This window comes from Terrapene carolina, unplaced genomic scaffold, assembly GCF_002925995.2.
Source record: "Terrapene carolina triunguis isolate 2854851 unplaced genomic scaffold, T_m_triunguis-2.0 Scaffold148, whole genome shotgun sequence".
NCBI lineage: Eukaryota > Metazoa > Chordata > Testudines > Emydidae > Terrapene > Terrapene triunguis.
The window spans coordinates 3906823-3929771 of record NW_020664499.1 but is presented as its reverse complement, the minus strand read 5'-3'; the positions used below and the strand labels follow the sequence as shown (position 1 = coordinate 3929771).

General features: G+C 41.9%; 1 protein-coding gene across 2 annotated transcripts in view; it reads right to left on the bottom strand.

The window, feature by feature from the left end:
• Nucleotides 1-22949, bottom strand: part of LOC113406893 (calcium-activated potassium channel subunit alpha-1) — a 911445-nt gene that overhangs the window by 864179 nt on the left and 24317 nt on the right. The gene's annotated exons all lie outside the window — the stretch shown is intronic.

Genomic DNA, 22949 nt, shown 5'->3' with positions numbered 1-22949 from the left:
TGTTTAATGCAAAAGAAAAGCAAAATCCTCTACTGGGGTGGGGAGGGGCAGAAGAGAACCAGAGGAAAGAAAAAATGCTAATGAGAACCCTTTCTGTTTTTTTAAAAAAGGGACGCCCACACACATGATTATTATTTTAATAAACTAAGCATCTCAGTCTTTATCTTAAAGCAATTATTTAAGGGTCACTACTCAAGCATTAAGAACAGCTTGTTCAAAAGCTCAGTACTTGAAGAATCACCTTAAGGAAATATATTCATCTCATTCTGCCATTCCTCCACCCCTTCCTTTTGATACACATGGGCATCGAGAGAGAAAGGAAAGGTCAATGCGTTCTAAATCGTAATCCACTTGCCAGATGTGACAAGATCCAGAAGCTCTCTGCTAATTCTTTTTAGCTTAATGTCTGAAACTGGAATCAGTTTACACAAGACCACAGGTGCTGAAGGAGCTGGGAGCATTAATTTGTAGGAACAGAAACAGGTTTCTCCCAGGCTGAAGCAGGCTTTCATCCAAATGATAAATATATCTGCACAGAGCCTTGTTTGGTGGTGGTAAATGGGTGTGCATGTGAGAGAAACAACTATATCATGAAGATATAGGCTTCATTTATGATAGAGAGGAGAGGTACCATATGCGCCATAATTTTTTGCCAAGATTCGGCACCCCTTCTGTGTATATCTTCTTCCTTTCCCACAGCTGTATCTCTCATAGCCTTGTACATAAACACTCATGACAGCTCTCATTTAAAAACAACAGCAGCTGAAACTTCATGACTTCATGCTGTGAGGTAGGCTATGGTAATCTACCACACAGTCCCCTGGGATTAGCCTGATTGTCAGAATTCTTTGTATGTAACACAAACCACTTATCACCACCTCTTGCCCTCCTCTAAAAAAATGGGATTTTGGGGGATGTGGCATCACAGAGGAAACCCTACAGCATTCCTTCTCCCCTTTACTTGTCCCTTTTGACCCAGTGTCGTGTCCTTCTCCCCTTTACTTGTCCCTATTGACCCAGTGCCGTGGGAATTCTCGCACTCCAGGACACCAGTCTTTGAGAGCAAAGCAAGGTGCTCCCTCCTACCTGACACGGAGTTCATTACCCTTCCAGTTACAGGATCATTCTGGCTAGGGTGACCAGATGCCCTGTTTTTAAAGGGACAGTCCAGTTTTTTGGGACTTTTTCTTATATAGGTACCTATTACCCCCCCCCCCCCCTCCCGTTTTTTCACAGTTGCTATTTGGTAACCCTAATTCTGGCCCTAGAAATAACAGACACAGGCCAGACCTAGCCCACTTTTTCTTATTCACTAAACAGCTTACCAAATTAGGAGAGTTATTGTGCTGAATTTTGCCTTGCTGTATAGCACTTAAGCTAAAAATAAACATATTTAATGTTCAAAGTTTGGAAGTTTTTTGTTTTGTTTTGCTGGGACAATTTAATTTTCTCATCATGAGATACATTTGTAATTTAAAGTAATTATATCACTTTTCCTCATGAATTCCTCTCTATGGATATGGATGGCAGACAGAATCCCAGAGGAGGACCACTAGAATTTAACATTGGTTAATGGACATACTTAAAGTTTCAAATGTCCAAGACTATTTCCCCCCATAGAGAAAAACCCAGCAATTTGTTGTTGTCATTATTGTATCAGAGGAGACTCTTTTCGCTTTAAAGGTAGCTAGCTCATTTTGTCCATTTAACATGCTACAGGAATGCTCCCCTGATGCACAGGGGTCCATTGTCATTGTGGCCACTCATTAAGAGAGCACTTCTATCCAGACATCCAATTTCGGCCCTCCCACTCTTTAAGAGGTATTGCCAACCCCTGCTCATTTGTGTGCAGCAAATGTCTTTATGTGTCTCAGATGTACTCAAAAATCCTGTGTGTTGCATGGCACTCTTGAAGCCAGTGCAAAGATTTCTGCAATGTATCTGGGAACTAAAGATATCCACCTTAGATGACTAGGAGGAAATGACACAATTAGGAGGCTTTTATGTGGGGTGGAAAGAACGGACAAACAAATATGGGGTTTGGGGGAGTTGTGTAAGGAGCACGAAACCCATCTTTGCATAGGACACTGATGCATCTAAGGCTGACAATGAACACATTGGCCCAGATTCAAAAGGCATTTAAATGAGTTGAGAGGGAGTCTAATTTAGTGTAACGCGCACCTTCTTCTAATCCACTTCACCATGTAGGTCACACCAACCTAGATTCCTTCTAGCCTTCCATACACACACTTCCTACAGCGTAAATCACACCTTATATATCAACTTTTTGTTTGCCCCACTGAGTCTAAAGGAATTGTAGCTGTGGTTGAAATGGAGGTGGGGAGAAATCAGTACCAGAATTCAGCATCTGTTGTAAAGCAGGAGTTTGTTGAGCCTGGTGGTGCAGAAGAGGAGATTGGGAGTTGCTAACTACCTCTCCACCTTTCTTGTTCCTCTTCCTCTTGGCTGCTTCTCTCAATAGAGCCAGAGGGAAGGTTCAGTGAGTCTCCACATGTCCTTCCCACCACAACTTCTCTCATTAGGTTCTCTGTGGGGCGTGCATCAACTACTGGGTTGGCAGGTGGAATTCTCCACTCCTTGACTCCCTCAGTCTGCCCTACTGCTGGGGCCTGGGAAATCTCCCATTGTCAGGTGCTGTCTTAGCCCTTCCCATTGGGCTCTTCCCTGCTAGCCATGGACTAGTTAGTGGGATCCCTTCTTCTGTTCCTTTGAGGACAGTGAGACCCAAAGAGAGGGAGGCTCATGAAGAAGTGTGCAGATTTGCGAAGGAAATTAAGTATCTATGTCCTTCCCGCACTGATGCATCTTCTGCTGCTTGCCGGGGCAAGGGGGATGGAGTAAGACTGCAACCAAAAAACAGACTCTTACTGTCAGTACGAGAGCTGGAGTGGGGAGGGACGGACTCTTCATCTCAGCATACCCCAGTAGAGTCCTGGTGCATTTGGCTCTCAGATTTACACCCAGAATTGCTTTTCTGTGAATTCTATGACAATTCCAGGACAGAGTATAAACTGGTGTAACACCCATCCTGAAGCCAGCAGAGAGGAGTAAAGCAAAGAAAGCAACTAACAGGAGATAGCATTATTGCCAACCTGCCAACCACAAACATTCAAAAATCATTAGTCAGGACTAAAACAATTATGAAAAATTGGCTAAAAAAATTACAAGATTTCACAATAATAAATTGTGTTATCAAGGGTTTGGGCCTTTACATTTTATGTTTTCAAGCTTTTCTCCACAACCATGAGAGCTAGTAACTTAACTTAAAAAAATAAGTTTCTCACATATTCACTGGACTCCAGGAGTGGTAGCTTTAAGAAAAATACCAAACATTGTGTTCTTGTGATGATACTCGTGATAAAAATCACAATAGTTGGCAAAAGTTAAAGTAGGCCACACCCCCATACTGTAACATTATTCTTCTTGATAAGACAGTCTACAATGGGGAAGCTTATACACTGATAAGTGGCGTCTAAGCAAATCTATCTCACACATCCCCACTAAATTTGGCCCATTTACTTTGTACACATCACCCCTGGCCTCCAGTCAGTCAGTCTCTCCCCTAATCCCTCTATAAGCCTTCCGTAACTGCTCTGCAAAGTTTTCAACATGTACCATAGGACAGAGGGTAAATGTATAGGCTTAAGGACAGTGTTAAATATCACAGTTTTCTGAAATGATTGGAAGGATGTTTGATTATTTGCATAGCACAGCTTTTTTTTATTTTACTATCTAATTCTGGCTGTACAGTCTGTGCTGACAGGTAATTAAGTGAATTGCTTTGAAACACTGCTTATAACAGCTACTTTAGCTACTAAATTTAAATTGCAGTTTACAGCATGTATCATCACAATGGTTGCAATTTATAAAAAATCCATTTTTATTTTGTTAGGTATTAATTAGAATTAGTAGCAAAATGTGCCAGACTGACAAGCTGCTGATGTCTCCTCTCTATCCACAGAACAGGTTTGGCAAAGCCAGCAATATTACAAACTTCCCCTACGCTTAGCTATCAATGTACCTTACCCTATGGTGTACTGAAAACTGTTGAGATTGTCCTCATTTTAAATTCTATGGGGTTTTCCTGGTCCTGTCTACATGCTCTATTGGAAAGCATTTGATCAGACTGGAAACATCCAGCCTAGAAAATGATGGGTTGAATTCTGCCTTTCTCTGCTTTAGGGAGCAGCCTGCTTTGTCTATCTCTGGTTTTGCGTTATCATTCTGAAGTTTAAGAAATAAAGTAGTGTTATATTGCAACCTTTCAGCAACAGTACTTTATGTTTTTATCTAAATTCTGTTTGCATGTCATGAACATAACACACCCTGGACCTGGAGAGACCATCTTCTCAAGATGAAGATAGAGTTCATGCCCATTCAAGCCCTGGACTGTCTGCTGAGACTATCAAAAATGTAGCTAGTTAGTACCAGTTGTGAACAGGGGGGGCAGGTTTGTATAATTTTTGGTGGTGCCCAGAATGGGTCCAAGTCCCACCCACCCCACCCCACACACACACACCTGCCTAAGGCTCTGGGAGGGAGTTTGGGTGCGGGAGGGAGTTTGGGGTGCAGGCTCTGGGAGCGAGTTTGTGTGCTGGGTTTGGGCTCTAGGCTGGGACTGAGGGTTGGGGTGCAGGAGGGCGTGTGGGGAGTGGGGCTGGGCCAGGGATGAGAAGTTTGGGGTGCAGCAGGCAGGCTGCCCTGGGGCTGGGACGGAGGGCCAGAGAGGAGGACTCCCCCCAACCCTTTCCCTGTGGGCAGCAGCGAGCTCCGGGGGAGGGCCTGCCCCCCCCCCAGCACAACACTCACCCAAGCCCCCCCCAGGCTGCTGCTCAGGAGGTCCAGCCAGGATAAGCCTCTCCCCCCTCGGAGTCGCCTGCCGGGGTGGGGGGCTGCTATGTGCCTCCTCCCCTCCTCCCTCTGCAGGCACAGCAGCCGCCTCAGCCTGCCCCTCGCGCCGCTCCCTTGTAGCCCGCAGTGGCCGGTGAGGGAGCTCAGCGTGGAGCTGCAGGGGGTAGCCGCCCACTGCTCAAGGCAGGCAGAGACGCTCGGGGGAGGCATGTGAGGGCAGCAGGTGGGGCTGGGGGACGTTCCAGGGGAGGCGCACGGGGTGGCAGGCAGGGCCAGGGGAGAGTCCTGGCCCCGAACATTGGCGGTGCCGGTCCCCCGAGGCCCTGAATTTGCTAAAGCCCAGGCACCATGGGCCCATACAACTCACCGCCTCTAGTTGTGAAGGTGGTTTCTGCAGGGTCTAGGATTGCCATTGTCTCTAAACATACTACTTTATAGTTCCAGTAAATAAATGTGATGAATCAGAATGATGTAAGAGAAGCCTTTGTTAAAATGCCAGTCTGTATTCCTATAGCAATTTTTCTTAGGTTGGGTAAAACCGAAAAATTGGCTGCTGCCTAAAAATAACGGAAAACAAAACAGTATCTTGCATTTCTATAGCACTTTTCATGCCAAAGGATCCCAAATTACTTTACAAACTTTCAACTATATTATCATTTCATCCACCCTGAAATGCAGCAACTCTGGGGTGGAATGTGGCCAATATTGAACAACTGCACTGGAACACTACACAACAGTGTTAGGAACTGAAAAGTAACCTGAAATTGCAAGAATATTTCACTGTAGCTAGACAGAGCAGTTTAACCAAAGTTAAAAACATTGGACCAGATCCTAAGTTGCTGTAAATCTATTGACTTCAATCAATTTACACCAGCTAAATCTCTGGCCATCAATATTCAGTTCACATTATTCCAGAAAAGTTAAATACCACAACAGAGTCTTTTGGTGGAGTAATTGGTAACTCACCAGCACACACCCTTTTATGTAGTCACAATCTTTTGGTGGAGTACTTGGTGATTCACCAGTCTGTGCCCATTCATTTTAACTTCAGCAAGTTGTCAACTGAATATACAGCAAATTTTTCCATTATGAGTGAAAGAAAAATATCCCACTTCACCAGTCTGTAACTTGATTAGAAAAAAATGCATATGAGCCTAAATAACAGAATTTTACTGTCAGGGATTGGTTGTCTGATGAGCAGGAAAAAATAATATTTGGTTGCTTGTTATAGTTAGGATGAAAAGCTGAGCATATGACATGTGAAACATTTTCACAGGGATTTCTGTTATTAAAATAGTCTTACTCAGAGAACCCGTAAGGATGACTGTTAGTTCAGGCCATGTGTTTTGAGCTCCTTGGGTTGACTGTAAAGTGAACAAGGAGTATCTTTAATCCTTCTTAAGTGACCCACACTGCCTGGCACATAAAGAAGAGTTTCTGGGTCCAATAGAAGTTTGACACAGCCCTCCCTCCTACACAGATTTCTCATGTGGTGAGACCTTTGAGGATGGGAGACTCAGTATGTGTGAGGAAGCAGGCAGGTCTAAAAAGATCTTCCTAATAGAAAGCCTGAAAATATTTTGAATGGTCAAAAGGTTCAACTCAAAGTGTAATTATGAAAGCTAGGCACAGCTTCCTACTGACACGTAGAGATGCAGATTTAATCATAATCAATGAACATAGTATGGCACTTTTAGTCCCACAGCACTTTACAAATTACATACAGAGTACACAGAAATCATTTCTTCCACCATGGAAATGTAAGCCACTCGGGTGTGTCACAGCATGTGTCTAAGGCCCTGATTCAGCAAAATACTTAAACATGTGTTTAAGTCCCTTTGATTTCAATGGGCCTTAACCATGAACTTAAAGTATGTGATTCAGTATGTGGCTGAATCAGGGTCTTAGAGCACAACACACTATAAAAAGTTTAGAACAAGAAGCTAAGAAAAATATTGTACCCAACAGAAACTAAAAAAGCAGATGGGGAGGTAGGGAGCAGATTGGATAAGCAGATCATAACTGCCTAATTTGGAACACTGAAGCTCATGCCACTTGCCATGTGAAGAAGTGCCATATGATTTTTAAATGGTCACTAGTGATCACAACCTCCATTCCATTTCGGATCCTAATAATGGCACCTCTAAAAACACAATTCCCCCTACAAGCACACAAGGTTCTGGCGCTCGCCTGGCCCTGTACTGACTCTGGGGGGACAATGCCACCTACAGAATACCAATGCTGCTCTTCCTTTGGAGGTCTCCCATCCAAGTATTGACTGTCCACAACCTTATTTAGCCTGCTAGACCTGATGAAATCCAAGCTGAAATGTTAAAAATATGCTTCCTTATTATTATTGTTACAACATTAATGAAATTAATCTCTGAATTAATGGTATTCTCATTTATTAATATTCAAAAGTAGCTGAGTAGTCCTAATAATAATCTATTGTATATAAACTAAAGCTTTGCTCTATTTTGATATGCCTTTTTTCTGTGGATATGGAAATAAAGTAATGGCTAGAACTATTTGTTTTCTGACCACCGGTTTCAATGAACAAAATTCATTTATTCAGACATTCTTTTAAAGCAAGATACAGATTTTGTATCCTTTGGTGAACCCAGTGAATAGTTTAAATAGGGCTTCATTTAGTTACTGTCAAGATATTCACGTATTGGGTCATTAATATATTTTTATTCTACTACTCATAGTAACTAGGTCAAGACATGAAACAGCTATTGTATGAAGCACAAAGGCAAAAACCAACACATCCTGCATTTTATCTTTGCATATACCAGCTCTGCTCTCCTGGATTTATAGGCAAGTGCTCAGAGTGTTGTTGTAATGTTCCTGAAGTTAGGGCTTACAATTTTGGACTGGTTTATTTTATTGCACAATTCTATTGAGTGAGCAAGTTCTAACATTATGGGCCTGATTCTGCTCAACAGGAGACTCTCCTTAAGCAGAAGCAATATCATGCCCTACATGTAGGGTGACCAGGTGTCCCGATTTTAGAGGGACAGTGCTGATTTTTGGGTCTTTTTCTTATATAGGCTCCTATTACGCCCCACCCCGTCCCGATTTTTCACATTTGCTGTCTGGTCACCCTACCTACATGTAACATAGGACAGTCTACACTGCAGGGTATTGTGACCTCAGGAATCAAATTCATAGCAACTCTACATACAGCGCTCCCACTGAAATCTACAGGAGTTCCATGCACAAAAGCAGCTAACAGCATCAGGTCAAAAGAGTGTAAACTACAACTGGCATTTAAATATTATACAAATAAGCAAATAATGCTGTAGGCAAGCACCAATATTTCTCTGATGTATAAAAAACAAAACAAGGGCCCAAACACCGATAGAGCCAAAGGACTTTAGTTCTTTGTCGGAAGAGACCCAGACAGTAGTTCTTTCCCATTTCCTCCCTCTCGATCTGGCTCCTTTCCCTTGGCTTTTTAGCATGGGCTGCTGCCCCTCCTGTCCCACTGTCCCCTCTTCTTTCTTTACATGCTTTCTTATGGCAACGACACCCACTCCTTTGCTGACACAACTTTAACTGCCGTCTCTCCTGTTGCGACAACTGCCAAATCTATCCTCTAGCTCTGACCTCTCCTCCCTACATGCTTAGCCGCCTCTCTGGTATATGCACCCTGATGCCCCACTGTCTTTGTAAACTCTGCAAGGCTAAAACTGGCCTTTATACCTTTGCAGCCAAACTCTCCTCTCTGTCTTTCCCATCCTTGTTCACAGAGTCATTGTCCCTTCCATCAGTTCAATTCCTGTCTCTCCCTCTCCCCTTTATCCAAACTCTAGCCACCTCATCACTTCTTCCTCTGCAATCTCACCAATATTTACCCTAAAATCCAGGAGCCTTGGTAGCTCTTTTGGATCAACTGCTGCACCCTCTCCATTTCAAGTCCCCCTTACCCTTGTCATCTATATCAAATGCTAAAACCATTTGCCTCTCCCACCATTATGACTACTTCACACCCTCCTTCAGATTCCTCAGCCTGTTTGTCACCTCTTACTTTTCACAACAAGTGCATATTTCTTCATCCCACTTTTAAAATCCCTGCATGGCTCCTCAATGCCTCCTCCCCCACCCATACTCCATTCTCCCCTCTTCTACCCCTCTTCCCAAGCTGCTTGCATTGAATGTCCCATTCATATCCTTCTCCAGCTTGTCATCTTCACAGTTCCTTCCATACATTATTTCCTTCTTTGAAAAGTGTACAGATGATATTTTTTACTTAATCACTTGTCTCCAGCAGCCGGGGCATTAAGAAACACACCAAAATTTGTAAGTCTTGAAATAAAATTGCAAGAGATGGCAGCGCGGAGCAGTTCCGGAGCAGTGAAGCTGCAGGTTTTTGCCTGGAGCTGGAGTGGAGCCGGAGCACAGCTCCAAAGCCCTGCCAGATGCACAATCTCACTCTGTAATAACAACATTTCTTTTGAGTTCTGGGAATGCCAATAGCATGTCTAGTGCATCGCTCAAGTGAACGAAGTGCTGCATTTCCACTGATGGGCGAGGAGAATGGAAAGGATTTTACAAGGACTCCAGACCAGTTCAAAAAAAGGGGAGAGAGAAATAAACTAGTGATTCCCCAAATCTCTTTAAGCAAAGGTTATGAAAGGGGAACGTATTATACTAATATAATCATTTTAAAATGCAACCTGCAGTGATTTTTTTAAATCTTGCCTCTTCGGATGACTACAGAGAAATTTACTTCTTCATGATTACATATGCTAAACAAGGCAATTTCAGAGCAGCATTTTAAAATTCTCACCGATCCACTAGACAGTTGTGTAAAATCTAGAGGCTACCATTCCCCTGGTAATTCCAACAGGAAATACCTAGCACCGTGTGTAGTCACTTACACCTCCTCACAGTGGATGTGAAATGGTACCACCAATATACCAGTAGGTGGAAATCTCAGATTGGATAGCACCTTACCCATGTAAATAACTATATAAGGTACAAGGCAGTGGAGAATCAAAACAAAAGAGAACAGCAAGAGAGAAGTCTATGGGAGTTTTGGCATTGACTTCAACAGGACCAGAATTTCACCCCAGGAGTCTTCAGAGATGATCTGATACACACTCCCCACAGAGTTCTGGCTCTCGGAAGGAGTGTAAGTGCTACACAGATGTACACACAAACCAAAATTTCAAGAGGGGGAGTAGGCAGAAGTGGAGAAAGTCTGTCAAAAAAAAAAAAAAACTGCTGTTCCCAGTGTCTGTGCCTGCAGCTCTTATATTCCTGGATTCCTGATAGACATCATCTAGCTGACAACATGGCTGATTCCTGCTTAGCTATATCATATTCAGATGTTTATACAGAATATAGTAGTAATGATTTAGCCACATTTTACCTTAGATCAAGTGATTAGAAACTTGTTTGTTTCACTGCAATTTTCCCAATCAATTTTCCTATTAAAAAGATGGCCAAGACCTCATGGAATCAGCTGTTCCCACTTTGGGGAAGGGAGAAGACTTCCAGTTATTTGTCAAAATTATTCCTGCTAGCTACATTTTAGTCCTCCCCTCCCCCCCCCCCCCCCCCCCCGCCTCCCAGGAATTCTATGACTGTGAAGACACTTTTGCATGTCGCAGGAATGAGTTTTTTGAAAGTATATTACAAGGCTCCCTTAAATCTGATCCCATTTTAGTTTTAGGTCTACTGTAAGTTTAGTTCTACACTTTTCTGCATGCCATTAGATTATGTTTTATTTGTATAACTGTTTAAACTGCTCTTGCTTGTTTGCTGTAATTTATGGTTTTGTTTGCCTCTGACATTACTTAATAAAATATGTAAACATCAAGACATCCAGAGTACCAAAGCTGATTTGTTCAGTATTAATTATTACACTGGACTGATTAAGTATGCTCAATCCTGAAAAGCTGTGCGCAATTTCTGCCCCACAGGGCAACATAAATGGTTTAATGCACCTTTCCTGTAGACTAGGTCCTTGAAGTCGTATGTATCTGTCTGCAATGTAAAATGTTTCTCTCTGATGGAATTCTTAAACTGGGCCATCCATTACATTTCTCCTAGTATATTTTGAATGTATCTAAAGCTCTTCCCTTTTCCATTTACTCAAGTAAATCACACAATATAGCAAACATTTAACTGCAAGGACAAACCCTTACATGGAGTTTGAGTAGGATACATTGTAGACAGCTCTGCATAGCCTGGATGCCCGGCTTCAACAAGGTTAAAGACAAACTACCCTTACGTAGAACATTAATTCTGAAAAGTATGAGTGCTTATAAATATTTTCATAGTGACTCCATGGAAAGGGAAACAGAGATGTTTGATCTTTCTGACATAACTTCTATTTTTCAAGTAAACTCTGAAAAGATGCAATGTATGAGCACTCTCTCAGTGCTGAAGTGACTTTCCAAATATGTACGAATCATTAACATCAAATGATGAGAAAGAATGCTTTTTTTAGGCTATGAACCGATGGCTCATGTAAACAGCCAACACAACTTGTGAAGCAGAGCCTGAAAGTTTGCACTTCCATCCAAACATTTCACATTTAAAAAGCAAAACTCATTAGACAAGTTAAACACTCATCTAATCCTTAAATAGCTAAAAATATATCTTGTTTCTAACAGCAGAGATACATTTGTGAGTCTCAAACATTTTGTTGACAGGTGGGATTTTTCACCTAGGAATAGTCATGAAAAACAAGAGACGTTGTTATACCAAAAAGGCAATGAGCTTTCCACATAGTTCTCTCTACTCCCACGACCAGCTACTGAAGGTATCGAATGTGTGTTGGAATCCAAGCCCAGAAAGTTCTTCCTGGCTCTTCTCATGAAGACAAAGTCATAGCCCTGTGTTTATGACATCATAAGGAGCAGCCACAGAAAGAACCCTAATAATAAATTTTATTTACTAAGCCCCTATCTGCCATGGAATTCTTGGCACTTTACATAAAAGACAGCAATAAAACAAATCAAAAGTTCATTTAAACATAAAAATAAACATAAACAAATAAAATACCAGACATTGAATGTCCTTCAATAGATAAAAAAATATTTTAAAGCCCTGATTGCATAAGGTTAAGTTTGACCCCCCTCCTGGAGGGCCAGAGAGAAGGCATCCTATGCAGCCAGGCCTGCCAAGGTGAAAAGAGAATATTTGGATATATCCACAGTGAGTTAAGCACTTTAAAAACCATTAGGAAGGCCAGGTATCTGCTCTAAAGTGTCTCTAATCTAGTTACACAACAGCATAAAAACACAGAAAGGGGAACTGAGGGGACCCAAACCAGGGCAGGTCTTCACTACGGGGGGGGGGGGGCGATTTAAGATACGCAAATTCAGCTATGCGAATAGCGTAGCTGAATTCGACGTATCGGAGCCGACTTACCCCGCTGTGAGGATGGCGGCAAAATCGACCTCCGCGGCTCCCAGTCGACGGCGCTTACTCCCACCTCCGCTGGTGGAATAACAGCGTCGATTCGGGGATCGATTGTCGCGCCCCGACGAGACGCGATAATTCGATCCCCGAGAGATCGATTTCTACCCGCCGATTCAGGCGGGTACTGTAGACCTAGCCCTAGAGAGATTGAGCAGTGAAGCATAGCAATTGTTTGAGTAGTTGCATGACTTTTGTTTGGATTTTCTCATAAAACAGAAGGAGTTGGAGATATGAGCAGTAACTCTTCTAGCCTGGACAGCTCCAAGATCACCAAATATAGATGTTATACTAATGGGCACTTTAGATTAATAGATTTTAAGGCCAGAGGGACCATTTTGATCATGTGGTCTGACCTCCTGCATAGCACAGACCAGAGACAGGCCAGTCATTATTGCATTATGCCCAATAACTTGTAGCTGAACTAGAGCACATATTTTAGACAGACATCCAAAGGCAGGATGTCTGAGAAAGGAACAAGACCCTCTGAATCCCAGCCTTGTGCCTGAAAAACAAGATCATTCTTCCTTGGCATCACCATTATGATTTCATTGCAGGATCAAGTACAAAGGAACGAGAAGACCGTGAGAGAGAATGTCTTTGTTTGAGCATAAATATCACTGATAATTAGCAAGCCTTTCATAGGTAATTTTGGCCAAGTGTAAGAAGTGAATAGATTTATTAGAATGTATGATAGATGTTCTTAAGTGTTCTCCAGTTCCTTAAACAATCTCTCTGCTGAGTTTAGGTCATTAGCTAACAGCTTTTAATAGTGTAGGCCCAAGCATATTAAGAAGCAGGAATGAATCTATGCTATTTTCACTATTATTTGTGCCAGGCCAGGTGAAATCACTAAAGTGGATAAAGAGCTTCCATTTATGCAACAACTTTATCCAAATGAATTCCAAAGTGTTTTATCAACTGACTGGACAGCCATAACTGTTGGAACCATTCCGACAAGCTGAAGTGCAGCCACCTGTGGGGTGCATGCAACAGATACACAACAGTGCACTGCAACCCTAACAGTATAGAATAGCAAGTTTATAATGCCAACTTCAATGCAGGTATAACAGGCAGAATGTAATTACCCAAGCTGGAACGTGGCCAAGACAAAATGTAGCATCCAACAATAAGTTTCTCCTTACAGCATTACTTATTGCTAAGAGATTGATTCTGAAGAAGTGGAAATTTCCTGCCATAATGAATATTAGTCACTGGTACACTGTGGTCTGAGTGAGCTCACCATCCTACAGCAGATTCATTTCTGAGGAAACCATAATTATATATTGGCTTTGAACACACACACACGATCCAGACACTCAACCCAAAGCTCTTTTGCTCTGAATACAACTGTGTGTGGCCTCATGGCTTCTTTCTCACTAGCACCCAGGCCTCTATTCATGTTAGAACACAGGAGAGAGAAGAGGGAGAGGACTGGCCAGATTCAGCTTCCCTCCTTCCTTCTCAAAAGTGGAGGGATATCCAACTCCCCCCCTCCCCCACACACACACACACACTATGAGCCTGATTCTACCCCTTTTCCCTTGGAAGGCCTCACTGAAATTAGTTACAGAGTAAAGTGCTACTCAACTTGAGTCAGGAGAGCAGATTCTGGCCCTCTGATAGAAGGTTGAGCTTTTCTCCTCCCTACTCCTGCAGGTCTCTTTGAGCTGGTCCCTGTTAAAACAGGAGCCTGCCCTTGCTGAAATCCCCTGTTTATAACATTACAAGCAGAGTATAAGCATATGAAATCTCCCTCAAACCAAAAGAGATAAAGGTCATAATTAAATTGCAGGGGAGGGAGCAAAACTATTACATATGTTATACAGATATATATATTCTATATGTTATACTATGTACATATGTATTTAAATAGACCAATCTGGTATATAACTGAATCCGATCCCATTTGTATTCTTGAAACAAACACACTGAGATCAGTGACACAAGACATCTGGAGAGATCAGTGACACAAGACATCTGGAACTTGCATTGGGACTTCTGTTTGCCACAAGCTAATTAGTCATCCTCCTTGAATTAACCACAGACAGACCACCTTTGGAGCCCAAAGGGATTGGCTTTTTTCCCTGTGTTATTTATTCTACTCCTCTGACCCAACTTCCCCTCTCTGTTGGGATTGAATTATTCTAAGGAATGTCATTTCAGAAAAATTTGGGTGGATGGTGAAAGGGGAAGGCAAAGTTGCATCAGTGTATAGAACAATATATGTGATTATATTATAACCTGCAAAGTCTGGTGGGAGGCACAAAGTGGGCTAAAAGTGGAAGACATCATGGAACATGTACAGCTATGAGAAAGTTGTGGGGGCTGGGGAACTGCCCCTCTTGCCCTATAGCAAAAGATGCCCTTTGCTATTCTCATAACAACTGAACTGATGGAATTTAAATTAATACTAAGAAGTTATCTCAAAATCAGAAATATTGCTGCTACTGCACAGAATATGGTGGGGAGGACCAAACGACATAATTCTGACTAGGAATGCCCTTTGCGGGTATAGACTGCAAATTCTTCTGGACAGAGACGTAAGTGTTGATCACAACCTTTCTCTATGTCATGCAATGCCATCTTAGGTTGCTTTTAAAATAAAATAAGAATAGCTGAAAACAAGGGGCCCCTCTTTTGTTAAGTCAGTTAGAGCTTTTCACATGCAAACATAACATTTGGCTCGCACCTTTTCCCTTTCCTTCTATCATTTGTCACTATTGCTGATAGAACAATACCATATTTGCCTTCCCTTTCCTGGGAATTTAGAAAGAACTATTATTCCTGCTACATTACACCTTCATTACAACTTGTCTCTCCTCTAATCCCCAAGCAAGTAAGTTTTTTATATATATAAAAAAATATATATTTTTTTTTTTTCTTTTTAAACCATGTTTTTATGTGAAAATTTGGAAGATCCCAGTCAAGGCTCCTTAGTAGAAGCAGTTACATTACAGCATGAACTTTACTCTTGACTGTATATTGGCAACAAACACAGCTGTACATGTTGTACTGCCTTCCTGCTTTCTCACTAACCTCCACTGGAAAGTGCTGCTTTCAGTGGTAGTAAAGCTGCAAGTCATCCACTCTGTTGTGGCAAGGTCAAAACACTGTGATCCAGTTATACCAATATTTATGCAAATCACAAGAAAGAACATTATTGATCAGCATAAACAAAGGGGCAAATGCATAGCTCAGTAAGTGACATAGTGTAAATTAGTTTCTGTATACTATATAGATGTTGCAACTAATTTCTGTATATTTTAAAATGAGTTCAATACAGGCAACATGTGACAGTTGCATCTTTATTCTTACATCTAATATGTTATTGTATCATCAAATACCACTGCTAAAAGCTACAGCCATTAACTTTCTCTTTGTATGGTCACATGCTGTACTATGTGAAAGAACATTATGGAGCCATACATTTTCACACGACTTCCCTTTCTTCACATAATAAGAGATTGTCATTTGGAGCGATGTACGGTAAGAGTGCAACATTTTTATAGCTTTTGGTCTCAATTACACAGTTGGTTGTTACCATGCTGAAATCTGTTGTTGCTGGAAGTGGGCAGAGGGATTCTGTTTACTAGCCACATGTTGATAAAATAACATGAGTTGAACTACCTGATGTCCAAAAAGACCAAGAACTTGCAGCTCCAAGATCATAAAGTTTTAGCTTCCTTGTTCAAAGCCCTAAATGAACTGGGTCTTACGTCCAGTGACAGTCAGTAGATTCAGAGAGAGGGGAAATTTCAATCTTAAGAGCATTCAGGGGTCAAATTGCTTCACACACCTCATATCATCTAGAGCTCCAGTGTCTGAATTATCCCCGCCTCCTAGCCCAAGAACTACCATGGACCAGTTCCCTGCAGTGGGATTGCGGGGTGGGAGGGAGGGTGGTATAAAGGTCATTTTATTTAGCAAAGATTTATCCATAGCACCATGGTTTCATTTAAAATACATCATTTATTTTTAATCTCTTAGGCCCTGCTCCTGCAAATACTTAGGCAGGCATGTGTTTGCAGGATTGGGGATTTTATTTAGTATTTTAATTCCTGAATGCTACAGCTGCACCACAGAATCCCAAAAGTTTGAGATAGAAAGGACATTAAATCATCTAGCCAATCTCTGTGCCAGTTGCCTAAAGAGTGGGCAAATTATTTGAATCACCCAGCAGAACAGACAAACCAGGCTTCATGACTCTGGGCAGAGATCACACGCTGGGAATAGCCCCAGTTACCTTGCTCCTGCTCAGCCTTCTGGGGATCAGTAACCCTGAGAAGCATTTCCCTGCTCTCTGGTGAAGTTTAAACTACCAGCCGTGTTAACGTCCAGCTGGGCGAAGACCACTGTCCTTAGCCCTCAGCGTCACAGTGCAAGCAAACCCCAGCCGCAGCCCCAGCTTGTCCCGTGAGCTGGCTGGGGGTGGCTCTGGGGCAGGGAGGAAGCCCACCCTGGAACCATTCCCTAGCTGCAGTGCTGCTCCGTGCACCACAAACCCCCGGGAGAAGCCCGCTGGTCCAGCGGGGATTTCAGCGGGCTGCGCCAGTGCCAGCGAGCGCTGTGTGCAGGGGCTGGGTGGGACAGGAGCGGCTAACAGGGGAGTTTTGTGAAGGAGTTCTCCAGGTGAAGGAAGAACAATTACGTGACCCTTGGAGTAAGTTTGTTGTCTGTAGGGTGTGTGTTTGTGGTGTACTTGCTGCTTGACTGAAATATACTGTGTAATCTGTTTGTTTAGGGTACCGTGTGCTGACCGTGTGTGTGCTGAGCATGTGTGTGCTGAGCCTAGCAGCCTGCTAGGCAAGGCTCAGAGCTTCTTAAGGAGACTTTCATCCCTAAACCTTTTAGCACCCATCAACCCTTAACCAGGAGGGCGGGACTACTCAGGAAGACCAGGGCTTTATAAAGCCCGCTCCTTAGCGACCAGGGGCGGCTAACAGGGGAGTTTTGTGAGGGAGTTCTTATGTTCTTATGATAGCCCTGCTTAAGAGATATTTCATTTGGAGAATTTAATAGCAAACATTTATGGGCTAACAGTAGAAAAAGACACCGAGAGAATCATATTTTTTCATTTAAGTAGGAAAGTGGGATTACAACCATACAAAGTAGTGTGCTACAAAGATTATCTGCTTCCCTTACCTTGAATAAAGCTGTGCAAGAAGTGATAGACCTACAACTAGGAACATCTCTATGCTCTGGCATTCTACAGGCTTCTCTGGTGCTTCAGCTAATGCAATTCACTACACTCTTAAACTTCTCTTCCCAAAGCTCAGAAACAAAAATGTTCATTTGTTTAATTCAAGCCTTTTGGTTAAGAAAGCCAGTGATTTAAAACAAACAAGCACATCAACCAAAAACCCCTCCTTTCCTCACAACTTCATCCACTCTCATGATCTTTGGTGTTTTCCTCAGGTCCCGGAACTATATGATTATGGGAGAATCTTAACTTTTATTTAAGAATAACAAGGTAAGCACTTTCACAGGCTATTTCTGCAGTCCACTAGTCTTCAAGAGACCTAAATCAATTTAACTGGCAATCTATTAAAGGGGTTAAAGAGTTTTCAAATGCCAGCAAGATAAATTCTGCCATTGGATAGACATGCAAGTCTTCCATTGAATTAGAATTTGGCCCATACACTGGTAGTAATAGTGACCCAATCCTTTCCTATTTACACTGGAAGAAAGGGGTACTTTGAATAAGCGAATTAATATACATTCTGTTTTTTAGCAACTAGCTACCCGCAGCCAACCAGCATCTCCCCTCCCTCTGTGCCACAATTAATCATACTGCATGATGTGCGCCCTGCTATTTTTTTCCCTTCTCTGCTCCTAGTCTTTTAGGACAAAATGCTTCAAGGAAAAATTTCCATCACATGAGGGTTCAAAAGCAGCTATTCTTTGCTCACTGTTCTTTGAAATTTTGATTTGTCCCTTTCTAGTTGCAGAAGGAAGAAAGGATGTTGCAATCTTCTGTATAGCATACAGTTTGTTATACTAGGCCACTGACTGTCATACTATTCCTAATGTTGCTAGGTTTATTTGAGATTGGGAATATTTTTGTGTAGTTTTCTGTGACGCCCATTCAGTACTTTGTGTTACTACATTATGGGGATGAAGTAGGATATTACTCCATCCATTACTTACATCCTACACATCTGATGCATCTACCCCTTTATTTTCTGTCATCCACTTCCTTTGCCTGGATGCCTGTCATTGCTCTACTTTGAAAGCATACGCCAATGCATTTGCAGTTATCCATAGGTAGATTTTCTGTGGTCCCTCTCCTCTTGTCAAGTATGAAGTTGCATCAGACACAGGGAACATATTGCAGGCATAAGGATAGCATGAGAAAAGATGGAGATGTTTGTGTGAGATGGAGTCAAAGGGAGTTAAATGGGACATTAAATGTGAGTTAAATGGGAAGAACCTATCGGATGTGCTGAAGAGAGGCAGGAGACCAGATATATGCAGGAGTGGCATAGCAAACAGTCCTCACTGTGAAATTTTGGAGGCTCTTCCCATTCCCATCACAAATGCAGTTTCTTTTCATTATTATTATTCCAGCCTCACTCTCAACACTCTGTTAGCATTACCACTTTCCTATAAAGCCTCCAGCCAGGAAGCTAAGAGACAAAGTAATCTTGCTTTTGCCTTCAAAAAAAAAAAAAACACAAGTATCTCACTTTCATCATTTGCTAAGTCTCTCCACCAACCAGGAAGTAAACATGACGGTATTTTCTGTTCCTAAACCCAATCATGTTGCTGACTCGCCTGCCGGCTTCCTTTGTCAGGAGCTTTCTATGTGTTCCTTGTCTTCACTGATTGGTTTAACCACATGGTCTCTGGCCTTTAAGTCTTATCCACATCTGTGTATATAGGAACGTTCATTTATTGTATGTACTGGGAAGGACAGTATAGGTATGATGGGAAAAGACAGGTGGGAAACTTTTGTGCTCTTGCTCTGAACAGTTATTAAGTCATGCTGGCCTAGCTTTGGTAATTATACACAGGTCTTAGGGCATACACAGCTAAATGTTAAAAGTATTATTTGCTAGCAGATGAATGCAGTTATATGATCTCAGATTGGCATCTGAAAAGCTAAGCAATGTTGGCTCTAGAGTGTGCAAGGATGATGCATCTACAAACATACAAGTGTTGAAGGAAATGGTGTTGGTGATTCAGTACTAAAATCAATCCCTCACAGTGATGCTAGGGACCACTGTGCTGCTACGAGGGACATCCTTTCATAGAGATGTAAAACTGAGGTTCTGATCTCTTGTTTATCAAAGATCTGATGGCCTGTGTGTGTGCGCGCTTGGGGATCTGGGGCAAAATCAGTACTTGGTTCTGCTAGTGAAGGCAGGGGTCTGGACTCGATGACCTTTCAAGGTCCCTTCCAGTTCTAGGAGATGGGATATCTCCATTAATTATAATTATATTTACATATATGAGTAAGGATTTTAACTTTGGTGACCTGATAAAATTCCATTTTGGATTATCACATCTGCCTATCTAAAGCCTCTATGAAGTTCCAATTAGATATAATAGTCTTTACTTCCCTGAACAATAGTGTTTCCATGTGCTGTTATAGATGTTTCATCTACCTCAATGGTGGTTGTACTTCTATGTTACTCAAGTCATTTCTCTCTCTCTCTCTCTCTCACACACACACACACACACACTTACTTTTCTCTGAGTGCTGTTATAGCTCAGCTCTTTTATTAACTCACTTTTCCCATTGGCTTTTCTGGCTGCTGATGCATCATATTCTCACTGTGTGTGGGTTTTAACCCACGAAAGCTTATGTCCAAATAAATTTGTCAGGCTAGGTCTACACTACAGCGGACTTCCGACCTAAGATACGCAACTTCAGCTACGTGAATACCGTAGCTGAAGTTGCGTATTTTAGGTCGGCTTACCTGGCGGTGAGGACGCGGGAAAGTCGACCGCTGCCGCGCTGCCGCCGACTCCGCTACCGCCTCTTGTCGAGGTGGAGTTCCGGAGTCGACGGTAGAGCCATCAGGGATCGATTTTACCGCGTCCTCACGAGACGCGGTAAGTCGATCCCCGATAAACCGATTGCTACCCGCCGGATCGGCGGGTAGTGAAGACGTAGCCTCAGTCTCTAAGGTGCCACAAGTACTCCTCGTTCTTTTTGCTGATACAGACTAACACGGCTACCACTCTGAAACATACATATATACATACAAAAATAAATATCAATAGATAGATAGATTTATTCAGTTAATATATATGAGTAAATAAATATATATATATTATTCCGTTATTCAGTGTGCATATATATTCAATGGTCAATATATAATTCAATTTGAAGAGTGCTCTGGGATCCACTGGGATAAAAATCACTATATAAAAAGTACTGTAGCTTATTAATAATAAATTCATAAATCCAGGGGAAATTATTTTCCTTTATTATTAGCAGAGGGGGGAGGGGTAGCTCAGTGGTTTGAGCACTGGCCTGCTAAACCCAAGGTTGTGAGTTCAATCCTTGAGGGGGCCACTTAGGGATCTGGGGCAAAATCAGTACTTGATCCTGCTAGTAAAGGTAGGGGGCTGGACTCAATGACCTTTCAGGGTCCCTTCCAGTTCTATGAGATAGGTATATCGCCATATATTTATTTATTTTAGCATAGAGGGGAAATCTGAAAGTGAGAATTCTATGGCTTCTTAATTTAAACATCTGTTGGGGGGAATCTGTACAAACTAAAATAAAAAGTTTTACAGAATGAGCTTACCTTTCAGGCTGCCTTGCCTTAGTATATAGGGGAAATATTTTCTCATTTCTGTGACTTTAGAGGCAAATAAGGAAAAATAAAAACTAACAGGGTTCAATTTGAAAGCCTGAGCAAAAAATAGGATTCCAAAAACATATAATCCCCTGTTACCCTCCAGGCTCCTTATGCTGCTAAAAAATAAAACACTGAGTTACAATATTTCTAGTATTGCAGAATATACGAGTCCCTGCAAGGCATAACTCAGGGCCTGGGCTAAGATTTTTTCTTCTTTTAATTATGAATTTCAGTGGCAAAATTGAGATTCACTTACCTGCAAGCATAATTTTATCTATGGAAACAGTATACTTGGGAAATCATAATGTCCCAGGCCTTCCTTTGTTATTAAACTCCTTACCTCTCCCCTACCTTACACAGCTGTTACCAAGAGACGCATAATATTTAATGAACTAAAAAACGGATTTTCAAATGCTGGTAGCTCATTGTATCACACAAGATTGACAATGGATGGTTTTGGAGCTGGAGTACTGGAGTTTGGTTCCTAATCTGGATCCCAAGTCTGGAGTATTGGGCCATTTCTACCAACAACCGTAATAGAGGGTATAGTTAAATCACTAAGTGTGAGACCCTGTAAAGTGCTAAGGGACCTCAGCTCCCACTGACTTCAATGGAAGATGGAAGCGCTCAGCATCTGGCAGTATTGGACCATACTGCCAAATTTAGCCTTGGCACAGTTTATCAAAAGGAAGTCAATACATGTATAGGTTTAAATGCACTGAGGCCCGGTGCACCACTTAAGGTCCACTGAAGACTTCTGCACAGGAATTAATTTCAGCCTGAGGGCAGGGAGAGATAGGATGTTACAGTCTTCTTTATATCCTACAGTTTGTTACACTAGGCCACAGACTGTCATACTATTCCTAATGTTGCTAGGTTTATTTGAGCCTGAGCTGCTTTGCCTTTGTTTGGTTCTAGTCTCTCAAAGCACTAGAATTCCAACTAAACCTGGAACAAATATTAAGCATTTGTTTATTGAGGCAAACATTCCTTTGCCTTCTAATATTTTGATAGGAGAGAGGTAATCCAACATCGTTAGCTGAATCCCGGAGGATCTTTCAGACATCTAGGAACTGATCCTAAGTGCCACATTGTAATGGAATATTGCTGTAATGTACCAACTCAGGCTTGTGTGTAGGTAGTTCAACATAACCTAGTGAAAAGGCACACAACAACAGGACCACTAGAACAAGTTCTTTTCATTAAGCCAAAGAATGGCTCTTCTTAGTGAAAGGAAAGAGGGGGAAAATGAGAGGAAATGGATGTGTAACCTAATTGCTCCTTGGCTGCACAAAATGCAGAGCTTTTAGGTCTAGGATGACATCAGTATCTTATTGGAAAATGAATCAGAATAAGAAAAAGAATGAATTGTTTTGCCATTAAGACAGGAAAAATAAAACCGTTAGTGAGTGGTATACAGAAGCAATACAATACCATTTATTTTTATAAGGCATCCTTTGTATACTATATCAGATCTTTATAGTACCATAATTTAGAGGACAGCACAAGGGAAAAAAAGAGATGAAATAATATTAACATATCTGAGTTAATCTAGCTGATGGGTGGGTGTGTGTGTGTCTGTGCACGTGCGCGTGAGTGTGCATGTCCTGTTTGGTTGGTTGGTTGGTTGGTTGGTTGGTTGGTTGGGCTAAGAGGCCCCAGTCAAGATTTCCCTAGATATTGTGGTTAACATTTTCAAAAGCTAAATGATGTAGGAGCCTAAGGGCATGTCTACACCAACACTTAGTTTATGGCAAGATGTGGTATAAATCTACCCTGCAGTAGCCTGCTGCACTCTAAGTGCCCATGTGAATACTGTGGCCC